Genomic DNA, 12066 nt, shown 5'->3' with positions numbered 1-12066 from the left:
TTGTTTTCACATTGTGAGTGTCCTCCAAGCTCCCGCACACTATGACGAGGTATGCACGGGGCGGTGGGGGGGGGGTACCCTCCTTTCACTGAGCTGTATATAATATTACCCCATAACCTTTTATGTGATTTGACTGCCGAACATAGTATTTGTCTTATTCTCATGATATTTGACTATATTGCTTTTGATATCGCATCATTTTTAAACAGGACTGTTTTCATGACGTGAACGTAAAGGTTTTTTAAGAAGCAGGGGAAATACTCTATAAGCATCTCATTAAAAGGGGTGGGTGTTTCTGGGGGCATTTTAACCAGTTTTATTCTGTTACTAGGTATTTCCTGAGTCCTTCTGGATGAAGGCATTAGAGCACTATAAGAACTCTCACACTGGTTACATGTGACAAGCATTAGGCAAACCAATGATACTCCTCATCTCTGGATTTTAGTCCCTCCTTCCCCAGGGGAAATGAGTGTATTAGCAATTAATGAATGACTATAGAGGCGGCATGGTGGTGCAGTGGTTAGCATTGTTGCCTCACACCTCTGGGACCCGGGTTCGAATCTCCACCTGGGTCACATGTGGGCGGAGTTTGCATGTTCTCCCCATGTCATCGTGAGGTTTCTTCTGGGTGCTTCAGTTTCCCCCCACAGTCCAAAGACATGCTGAGGCTAATTGGAGTTCCTAAATTGCCCGTAGGTGTGAATGTGTGCGTGAATGGTGTGTGAGTGTGCCCTGTGATGGGCTGGCCCACCCTTTCTGGGTTGTTCCGTGCCTTGTGCCCATTGCTTCCGGGATAGGCTCCGGACCCCCCGCGACCCCAATGTTTGCCATCCATATCTATATATATACACACACACATACATATGTGTTACTCAAACGCAACACAATTAGGGGTGGCAGGTCACTTGGTAACTAGGGTTGTTGCCTCACATTTCCAGAAGTGCAGAAATGAAATGGCTGCAGCTCTGATCAGTGTTTTTTGAGAAGTAGATTTGCATGAATCTTTTGGAGATTAAAGGAGTACAATTTGCAAAGGCAGCCATGAGCATCACCTACGTCAATGGGGTGCAAAAGCAGTTTTTGTATCATATTACAGACCTCTTTGGTGTTGCAGGACAAAATAAAAAGAGAATAATACTATATTAACAGTGAATCTGAGCATGTGGAGTGAAACTTCCTGCTACTAGATAAACTATAAACCACATGACTGCTACACAATGATTTCTACTCAGGAATACTGGACTGAGCTCTAAAGGTGATGCATAAGGTGATACATAAAGCAATCTTTTAAGCATTGTTGCTGGGCAACTGCCAACCAGGTGAGACAAAGGACAACTCATCTGGATCTGTCTGATCGCAAAAAGTTGCCCTGCATATCATCACCCTAAGAGGTAATTTATGGCAAGACTCCATAACTGACATCAGTCTTTGAAAGGGAAGGTCATACAGGTGTACCCCTCGGCATATTCGGGAGGAAATGCTAGGCACCACTATATCCTACAGTCTACAACACACATAGATTATTCATTCCTCTATTCTAGTCTGATGTTTGGATCATCTGGTCAGCAGTTAGGAGACAAATGACCATCATCATCTCATTATGGAACAACACAAAGAAAAGCAGTGTTTTTACTGCTTTGGTTACCTAAAGAAGTTACCAGTCCCAGCATCTTCACAGTATCTCAACAAGCTATTTTATCGACAGCCAGCAGCTAGCTACGTTTATTCTCACACAGTTATGAACTATTAATATTTCATAAGCATAAGTAAAAAATTGCTTGGACGTGTTATGATTAGAGGCATAAATCGTAAGCTTTCTCACGATATGATTTGATTTTGATGTTTCAAGGCAACAATTCGATATCTGATGATATCTGAAATGTTACAGCGATATGATGCTATTCAGTTCGATTCAGTAACACATGATTGATATTTTCAATACAGTAAAACATGCTGATTTTGGTAGAATTTATTTGAATTCAAAAAGACAACAATTGGCCTAAATATTTCATATTTCATGTTAATGACAGAATATCTTGGGTAACTCGTTATGATAAAGCCCAGGGGGGAGAGATGTGCAGAGGTGGAAGAGGATGCTGTAGTAGGACAGCAGCTATGCACAAGCGGGGAACTCAGTCTAATTGGGACCATACAACTACCCGTAAGATCACCTGGGCAGAACTTTGGAAGGCAGACCAGGCTAGACTCAAGTTTCTGATCCAGTCACTGTTTGATGTCCTTCCAAGTCCATTCAACCTGCACTGCTGGGGTCTAGCCAATACCCTGGCATCCCTACTGTGCCTGGCAAGAGGTTCCTTGGAGCGCATCTTGAGCTGCTGCCCGAAAGCCTTGGGAGAGGGGAAGTACAGATGGCGCCGTGACCAGCTGCTGAAGGCCGTAGTTGACACCAACTGCATATGAATCCAACAGAGCGAACATCAGCTCCAACATGGCAAAACATCACCTTGTCAGGATGGGACAAAAACCTGAAAAGGAGCTCAGGGCCTCAGTTAGGCTCCTGGCTTTAGCTTATGACTGGTAGCTGAAGGGTGACCTAGGGAAGCAGCTGAAGTTTGCAGAACACACTGTATGGACAACATCAGGTCAGATTTGGTCTTAATATCTGTTCAAAGCAAGTGCTCATGTTGGATCTCACTGTCCTTTGAGAAGACCAGATAGAGGAGGCCAATGAATGTAAGAAGGGAAAATATCTCAAACCAGTAGAGGAACGTAGAAGGCATGGGTGAAATATCTACTGAGGGCACACTGTGCGAGGCTGCAGGGGCTTTTCAGGGCACTCTCTACATTGGGTCACCTTGTCATTAGAGGGCTGCAGGATAGAAGAGCTATCAAGAATAGCATTGATGCTGCAGAAAAAGTGTTGAGGTGGCTGTAGATCAAGAGGGGTGATCCATGGTATAGTGCACTACTTGGACATAAGGTGGGGGCTCATCAACCCTGGGTGGGTCACCCAGGTGAGAGTGATTGATGATCTAAGAGCAAAAACACCCTATGACCCTGGGTTCATCACTGATTATATCTCCAAGTTGCTCATCTGGTGATTCAAGAAAGCAACATCTAATTCAAAGCCTTCCCAGAAGAGAGGCTATTATTGCAACAATGGGCTGACCCAATTCATATCAATACCCTCCATTTTGAAATGACATGCTCAACAAGCTTGTGTCGACATTATGTAGATACGCTCCTCTACTTACGAACTTTCAGACATATGAACAAAGAGGACTGCAAGTCCAAATTGTGTTCATTAGGCTCCCGTTTCCTGTCTACAACATAAATTTTTTTGTCTGCGTGCCAACTCCGCCTATTACGACTTCTGGCTGCTACTCTGCCGCCGTGCAGCAGCGTAGCGTGCGTACTCCCAGCATCCTAGTTCTTTGTACTTGTGTATACCCTTAAAATGATGTTGAATAATGACTTCAAGTTACAAACGGCCATTTGGAACGTATCTCATTTGTAAGCAGAGGAACATCTGCATTGATTTATCACGTTAATTACAGGCACCTTCAGATCTTGTAGATGTAAAAAACCCACAGTGGAATATACTTCCCTATGCCTGTTTTCTTAAGACACTTGGTGTAAGGCACTGGATGAGAAGGAACTGTCTCCTTTGTACCAAAAGTCATGTGCCACATCATCGCCAATAGAGTAGTATCAGTGTGGCACTTACACCTTTATGTGAATAGAGACCTACCAAGCTCACTCAGGATTCTCGTATTTAATGACAACTGAATCAATAATTCAATTCAGGTCAAGTGAATCCATAGAGAACGGATCTGGCCAACATACCTGGTTTTACTGGCATGCATGATTAAATTAAACATGAAAAATTCACTGTTTCTGTATTGAATTCTGCATGCACTCCAAAAATTATGAGTTATATTTTTTACCCAAACACTGGGTTGAGCCTGTTTGGTAATTTTCCTGGGTTATTTTCAGTCCAAGTACCCAGTCCTGACATAACGTTTGGTTTACTGGACTGACGCAGCTGCAGGGTGATGTTTTTGACTCAGTACTTGGGTAACTGTGCCCCTGTTGTTGCGGGAACCCATGTTCCCATACACCACATGAACCACATTCAAAAAGTTATCAATTGGAACTGTTGGAGGACAAGCACACAAACATCTCTCCAATGGCTGATGTGGCATAGATGTAGCAAGGTGAATGGGTTGCTTTTTATTCATTGTTTTTAATATTCATCATCATGAGCGCGGGTAAAGTGCAGGCAGGCAGAAAGCAGGCAAGGAGCCACAAATTGGGCTAAACTGGGGGTTTAATAAGGACGGGCAGGGCAGGACGGGACAAAAAGCATGAACATCGACTTAACATCAATGACAGACAAGGAACCAGGACAAGACATGGACTGAAATACACAAGACGGAGCAAAATAACTAGACACAGCTGGGTACGATCAGGGAAGCACACGTGGATAATCAGAGGGGCGTGGCACACACGAGGATCGTACGAGCTGGGCGTGACACTAATAATGCTAGTTTTAAGTGAACTATAGCTTTAAACTGTCTTTCATCTAATGTCAGTCGGCTAACGTTAGTTAATGTTAGCTCGCCAACTAATTAACTATGAGATAAGTAATGAATAACATTTTCACAGGCAAATCATTGTGGAATAAACCCTGACAAGTTTACATTGAAGTGCAGCTGAGTTCACTGGCTTGCTACATACTGAAGTTCTGAAAACTACTATTTACAGCAACATTTAGTATTTGTCAAGTGATCATATTTAATAATTATTCATCTCCATTAAAGAATACGTATTTAATCATAATAGAAGGCATAAATGAATAACCCAGTATAGAGTTGTTGTTCCAACCCAGCATCATAACTATAAATTGCATAACACAAGTCGCTGGATTATGTCATTTGTGTTCTGTCTAATGTTTATCCAATGCTAGGTTTTCAGTTAACCCAGGTTGGGTTGTTTTCAACCTAGCATTTTTTAGAATGTGCATTTTCAAAAAAATATGGAAAGTAAAATCTCACAAATCTACTACTGTAGGCAGGGACAGATTACGGACCGGGCCAGCGGGGCCGCTGCCCAGGGGCCCTTGGGGTGCAGGGGGCCCGTGGGGCCCCTAGCCCAAAACAATTTGCAACGCTTATCAACAATGTATTTTCGTTTGTCTATTTTAGAGGGCCTACATTCTTTGATCCTCTGTCTACAAGGGCCCCTGACCTTATAGGGAGGGCGTTTGGCTGCCAAGGGCCCTTAAATTGTGGTGGTTGTGGTGGTGGGGGGGGCCCTCGCGAACGTTTTGCCCAGGGGCCCACACAACCCATAATCCGTCCCTGACTGTAGGACTTATGGGACAGTAAAATAATAATTTAAAATTGCCCCTTTTGACATGGTGAAACTCAGATTTGACTCTCTACAGAAAATGGAGGCCCAGGCCTCACACAGAATGTATGCAGACATGTGAACATGTGTAAGGCGTAAATCTGAAACCATGTTCACGGATATTCAATGTATTAACAGGCCTTAGATTTGGAAGTTTTTTTAATGCTGTTTGGACAGCAAGATTTCTGAGCCCAATGAAGAACGAGTCAACACTGCATAGAAAAGAATGCAATAAGTTACCCTGCATTGCATGGCATTCTAAAAATATATGGGCAAGTTTTTCCAGGAGGGCAGTATATATTTAAACAATATAAATCTACTGCCGGGGCGGCATGGTGGTGCAGTGGTTAGCACTGTCGCCTCGCACCTCTGGGACCCGGGTTCGAGTCTCCGCCTGGGTCACATGTGTGTGGAGTTTGCATGTTCTCCCCGTGTCGTCGTGGGGTTTCCTCCGGGTACTCCGGTTTCCCCCCACAGTCCAAAAACATGCTGAGGCTAATTGGAGTTGCTGAATTGCCCGTAGGTGTGCATGTGTGAGTGAATGGTGTGTGAGTGTGCCCTGCGATGGGCTGGCCCCCCATCCTGGGTTGTTCCCTGCCTCGTGCCCATTGCTTCCGGGATAGGCTCCGGACCCCCCGCGACCCAATAGGATAAGCGGTTTGGAAAATGGATGGATGGATGGATAAATCTACTGCCTTCAATGGTCTCTAGTTGTGGATAACTGTGAAAAAAAAACTGATTTGGCAACCTCTAAATTATAGAGAAAAATATGTGATGTCAAGCTCAGACTACACAAAAAATGCTAGATTAAAAACAAGCATGTGTGGGGCTAACTGGAAACCCAGCCCTGGAAAAATATTGGACGGAAAACACACTGGGTAATTTTGACCCAGCTTCTTAGGTGATGCAATTTAGCCATGATGCTGGGTTGTTACAGCTCACCAACTCTAGGTTACCATTGGTGCTCCGTTGCTCATTTATATCTTTTCTTATTACAAAACATGTATTCACACCGTATTCAAACATGTATTCACACACACGCACACACACATTTCAGGTAAACATATCTTTAAGGGGACCGCTCATTCATTTCTATGTGAGAAATGCTAATGCTAACTATGACAACCTTAACCCCCACCCTGCCCTAACCTTAACCATAAGTAACCAAGCAAAATACAAGAGTTTTTGCATTTTTAGTTTTTTCATTGCAGTCACAGATTTTTATTAAACTGAGTTTTTCCCTTTGGGGACCAGGAAATTGGTCAGCTGGCTGGCGTGGGGACATATTTGGTATCTATAGATATTTTGAAACCACCTAATTTGCAGTTGTATAATTGTTTTGTCTTGATACATATTCAACATACACAATAAGTGTATTTTTAAAAATTTTGAGAAGCATTTTTTTCTTTTAGAATTCAGGGGGTAGAAAATTTGCTCCAATTCTGGAGTCCCAGGTAACATAAGGAACAAGGCAGAGATACATTAACTACATCAGAAGTTTGCAAACCCTACAGACTGTCCACAAGGTAATACTGCTACATACATATAAATGTGTGCGCAGACTTGTCTTGAATTGAAAATCTGATGCCAGCCAGCTGACCAAAGTTGGCAGCCCTGCTACTATCATCCGTGTGTGATGAGGGTGACCAGATAGTCCATGTGAGGCAGGACACTTTAAGCTGGGACAGGATCTGTAAACTGCCATTTCAAAAAGACATGGACCTGAGTTCTTTCTGTGTGCTGATAGTCAGTCTCATGTGTCAGTAATATTATGCTGAAACAGCTAGATAGTCTTTCAATCAAGAAAACAAATGAGTCAAAGCACAAGAAGGACTGAAACATGTAGCCAAGCACAGGAGCCTTTCGGTTTTGAAGTGGCTTGTAAAACCTGAAGTAGCTAAAATTGTCCTCCCTGACATGGATTGTCTGGTCACCTTATACTTGATCTATGTTTTGGAATGAATGTCTACTTTCTGATTACCTGTAAGGTAATGTTTGGTTTTAACCAGTGTAAGAAGGTTTTTAAAAATTCAATGATGTTTCAGTGGGACATATCAGGTTCCATTGATGGTTAGGGAAGTGCACCTCAGGAGAAATCAAGGAAGGGTGTGACAGGACATTATCAAAATAATTTAAAATGTGGAGATCTAGGTAAGGAGGGATGAATAGTGATGAGGGGCAGGTGTGATGAGGCAGTCAGAACGCAGGATGTCATAAGTAGGTAAGTGGTGAAGCTGGTAATCAGGAACTTCTTCAGATGTTCTTGTGCCATGTTTTCCCCCTTTCACATAGGGATGTGAGCTAATGGCATTATTGCTTTTATAGTGGTGGAGAGTGATGGCCTTCTTGAATCATTGAAGCTTTCCAGCAAATTGTGTTGAAAATTGGTTCATTTCTCTAGGCTTCTGATGCTCACTAGAGTCACCTGCTGGTCAGAAGAGCTTAGAGCAAGACAAGGAGCAACGCGGACTGGTACACATCAGTCAAACCGGTGTTATTACAGCTGTCATTGTAATGACAGTTCGATGTTTTTGTGCCATTTACAATCCTAATTCCGTTTAGTTTTTGTTAATTCTGCTTAGATGCCCTAATCCCATTCAATTTAATGATATTTCACATATGAAGTAAGAACATAATAAGTATGTATGTGTGTGATACCACTCAGAATTTCACAATAAAATTTACATTTAATTCATAAATGTCTTGTTTTCTATTAAGAATATGGGTAAAGTATCTGATAATGCTTTTACTACTAGTATGTCAGGTAGTGATAGCGAGTACCATGAAGCAGTTTAGGACTGGATAGATGTACCTGGAATGGACATACGTAGACAAATAAATGTCGGGAAAGTAAATGGATGAGATGAGGTCAAAGGTAAAATTCTAGATTTGTATCCCAGCATGTGTCATTTAACTTGCACCTATATACCAGATGCATTTTATCGCAGCCCCATACCATTGGCCAGTCAGATCCTGGTCGAGTGAGTGACAAGAGAAAGTACTGACCACGATGCTAACAGGGATCAGCATGTTACAGCACAGCTACATTGATAATATATCAGAATTACAATTAAGTTTTTACATTTCTGGAGCTGGCTCCATCGCAGACTGTCATAGCTATTATGCAATACAATGTGAACCATCTTTTTGCTGTTCAAATACGCAAATAAAAATAAGCCGAAATCATTCCGTGAGTGATACTTGCCTTCTGTCTTCAACTTCAGCATGATATGACTCACAATACACAAGGTTTCAGTTTGGTTTATGTGGGATTTGAAACTGCTAATAAACCAATAGTAGGCCTCTATGGGGAGTGAAGCCTTGTTTATCGCCGATCATGTGATTCTCTGAGAATGATACAAGCCTTGAAGCGAAATTTCATCTGAAGCTGCCCTTCATATTTGATATGCACTTCAAAGCCTCAGCTTCAAGTCCCATCACCAGTTTTGAGATCCTCGCCATCTTGTTGTTTTCCTGCCCATTCAATTCAATAAAGCCAATTTGGGCTCCCTATGGTAGTGAAGAAGACATGTCCGCACTGCTTCCCCCGAAGTTCTGAAATAGCCAGGTCAGCTGTCGATCGGCCTAATGGCTCCCTATGGCTGGTCCTAGGTCTGCTGAGCTCCATACCTGTCATACCTGGCCCAGGAGAAGACATTGCCACCACCAACACCGCGCCTACCCAGGTAAGGCCACATTGCCTGCGCTCCAGACTTCCGGCTGTCTTTTTCTCCGGTTGTACCGGCTCAGCCCCGTTCTGCCTCCAGGTATCTCAACTCAGCCCCTACAACCTCGCTGTCCCTGGATGTCCTGTCACACCCTTCCTTGATTTCTCCTGAGGTGCACTTCCCTAACCATCAAGTCACCTCTGCCCACAATAATAGATACTTTGTTGATCCCCATGGGGAAATTGTTTTTATGCTCTTGTAGAGTAAGCTGTCTGTGAAGGGCAGACACCTGCTGCTGGATAAGGACCCGCAGACATGCTGAGGCTGAACCAGCGACCTTCAGATTACAGGCACACAGGCTTAGCCCACCGAGCCACATACTGCCCACGCCTCACAACACCTTGATGTTTGTGATTAAATTTTTTATTATCTGGGCATTTGCTAGTGGTCTTCATCCTGCATGGAATAAAAATTCATCCAACCACTTTCAATAACAACTGATTCAATTATCAGTTGCAGCTTGTCTCTTAAAAACAAATTTGAGACACTATCACAACATTATCCCAATGTTTTGTAGGAAACCAGAAGATACTCACATGGATTTTGAATATGTAGGCACTCAGGTAGTAACACTACCCATATTCACTTTTCAATTACCATGTTTTCCAGAAATTTCTGAATGTGAAAATTAAACTGTAATGGTACAAAAGATTCATTCCTCTGCTCATCAGCAGCAAAGTTACAGAAGACCTGGCACAGGCATGAGAACTTGCTACGTTATATGGCAGTACATTACCTATTTTATTTCTCTGACAGACTGAGGCCTGGCCGAGCACTTCAAAATACTGCATGTATTTGTAGTTTCTTGTCTTCTAGAGTTACCTTGAGTTGGGGACAATGGATTAGCTTGCTCAGTGAATAGGGCCACTGTCCTATTTATTTCACTTGGATGAGCTGATGGAGTGACGCTTAAAACAAGAACTCTTGTAAGTAAAAGCACCCCCTTATGTAGCATAGAAGAGAAGAAATTTGTATAGAGCGGGTATACAAATATATAAATTTGTATAGAGAGTAAGTCCTTTGTCCAAATAGATCACCCATCATTGAATTAATAATTCCTTGTCCTAGCAGAAGCAAAGTGAGCTTCTACCCTGTATTATATTTATTGTTGTTGTTGTTGTTATTGGGTCACCCCCCCTTATGAGTCACTTTTGGTTTAGATGTCATACACTCAAGTAATTCAACATAATATATTGCAGGACTAGGGGGCGGCACATAGGTGCAGTGCTTGGCACTGTTGCCCAACACCTCTGGACCCCGGGCTCACATCTCTGCCAGAGTTCCATATGTGTAAAGTTTGCATGTTCTCCCAATTAAAGAAAATGGATGGGTTAGCCTTGCTGGGTGTAAATGTGGAAATCTGCAGCAAACATACCCAGGGTTTTGTTGCTCTGCTGCTGCTGACTAGCCAGCTCCCCCCTCATGGCTTCGTCTAACAAATACCGGTTAGTGTTGCTTCAATGTCGTCGCCTTGACGGTGTAGTTCCACTGCTCGACTGGGGCCAGGCTGAGGATGGCTTGGAGCGCTTCCCCTTCAAGTGCCAAGGTCAGGTGGACCACCGTCTCCACATCGCTCCACCCATTATGCCATGCTGCCAGATGGACTTGGGTGGAATAATGCTCCAGGAACTTGCTCACTGTAACAAGGGAGTTTCAGGGTGGTCATCACCCCGTTCTCCGCTGCTTCCGCTCTCCGTGACATGACTTGCTACAGGGTCGTGATTAGATGTTTCGTGACAGGCGGAGCAAATTAGACCCTTAGGGTCTCCCCAGGAAGGCACAATACTCAGTTCCCAGGGTTCCCCTTAGATCTGCTGCCGCTTCCTCCAAGGGTAATCTTTAAAACTGGGCTTGTTGGAGCCTTTGATTTAAGTCATTAATTTAACTGAAAACCTAATCCTCCACGCCTGACACGCGCGCAATCCGTTGTGGATATGCTTTAATGAAAATACTGACCTCCTTTCAAAAAGCAGGCGGTTACGTATTAATATAGGACACTTTCAGATATAAGACATCAGCAGCGGCAAACGCAATGAAGTGAACAATAAGCGTAACACATACACGGGAGGACATGCAGTAATTAAAACGTGCATTCCTCGGTAAAACATTAAGCAGTTATAGTACATTATTTACATTTAAATGCAACATTCGTACGTAATTTACGTAATCCACGAACCTGTGCGCAGCGTAAAAATTAGTTATTACTAGTTGGCGGTGCCACAATATGAATTATCAATTCGACTTAATTTTATCTGTGTGTGCAGCGCTTTATAAGCAAAACCAACACTAGTTTTTTCTGAAAGTGTTTGTTAATACACCACTAGATGGTGGTACGGTATCATTTCCCTATTCTTTGCTCTTGCAACTCGCCATTTAGTGGTAATTAAAATGCAACGGGAAATTTCCCCGTAATGTGACTAAATTTTGGGTTTTAAAAAAGAGTACACTGGGAGGGAAGAGTCAAAATAACGCAAATTTGTACATAGTACTCCGATTGTAGAAAGCAAACGACAACATGAAACAAAGCGAAATATCGGTTATTTCAGGCAATTTAGAAATTCCGACCTGATGCATTTTAAAGTTACAAAAAGAGGACGTAATACTGCTTAATACTACACACTGGTCGGATATTTGATATGGGTATCCAATTTGTACGCAATGTCAGTAGCAGGGGAAGGCAACCCTGATCCTGGAGTGCCGGCGTCCTGCAGGTTTTCCATCCTACCTGTCTCTGATTAATCACACCAGATCTCAGACAAATAGTAATTCATCAGGTAGGCCAGAAAACCTGCTGGATATTGGCACTCCAGGATCAGGGTTGCCTACCCTTGGTCTATAGCTATAGGGTGTTCAGCCACGCCTGTGTAAATTGTCTACATCTCTCCCAATATTATTTGTTATTATCAGTTGTGTTAATTAAGATTTTGATTTCACTTTGGATGATGTAACCCCAATGGATGGAACT

Source organism: Brienomyrus brachyistius, chromosome 6 (assembly GCF_023856365.1).
Source record: "Brienomyrus brachyistius isolate T26 chromosome 6, BBRACH_0.4, whole genome shotgun sequence".
Classification (NCBI taxonomy): Eukaryota; Metazoa; Chordata; class Actinopteri; order Osteoglossiformes; family Mormyridae; genus Brienomyrus; species Brienomyrus brachyistius.
Note: the sequence above shows the minus strand (reverse complement) of the source record.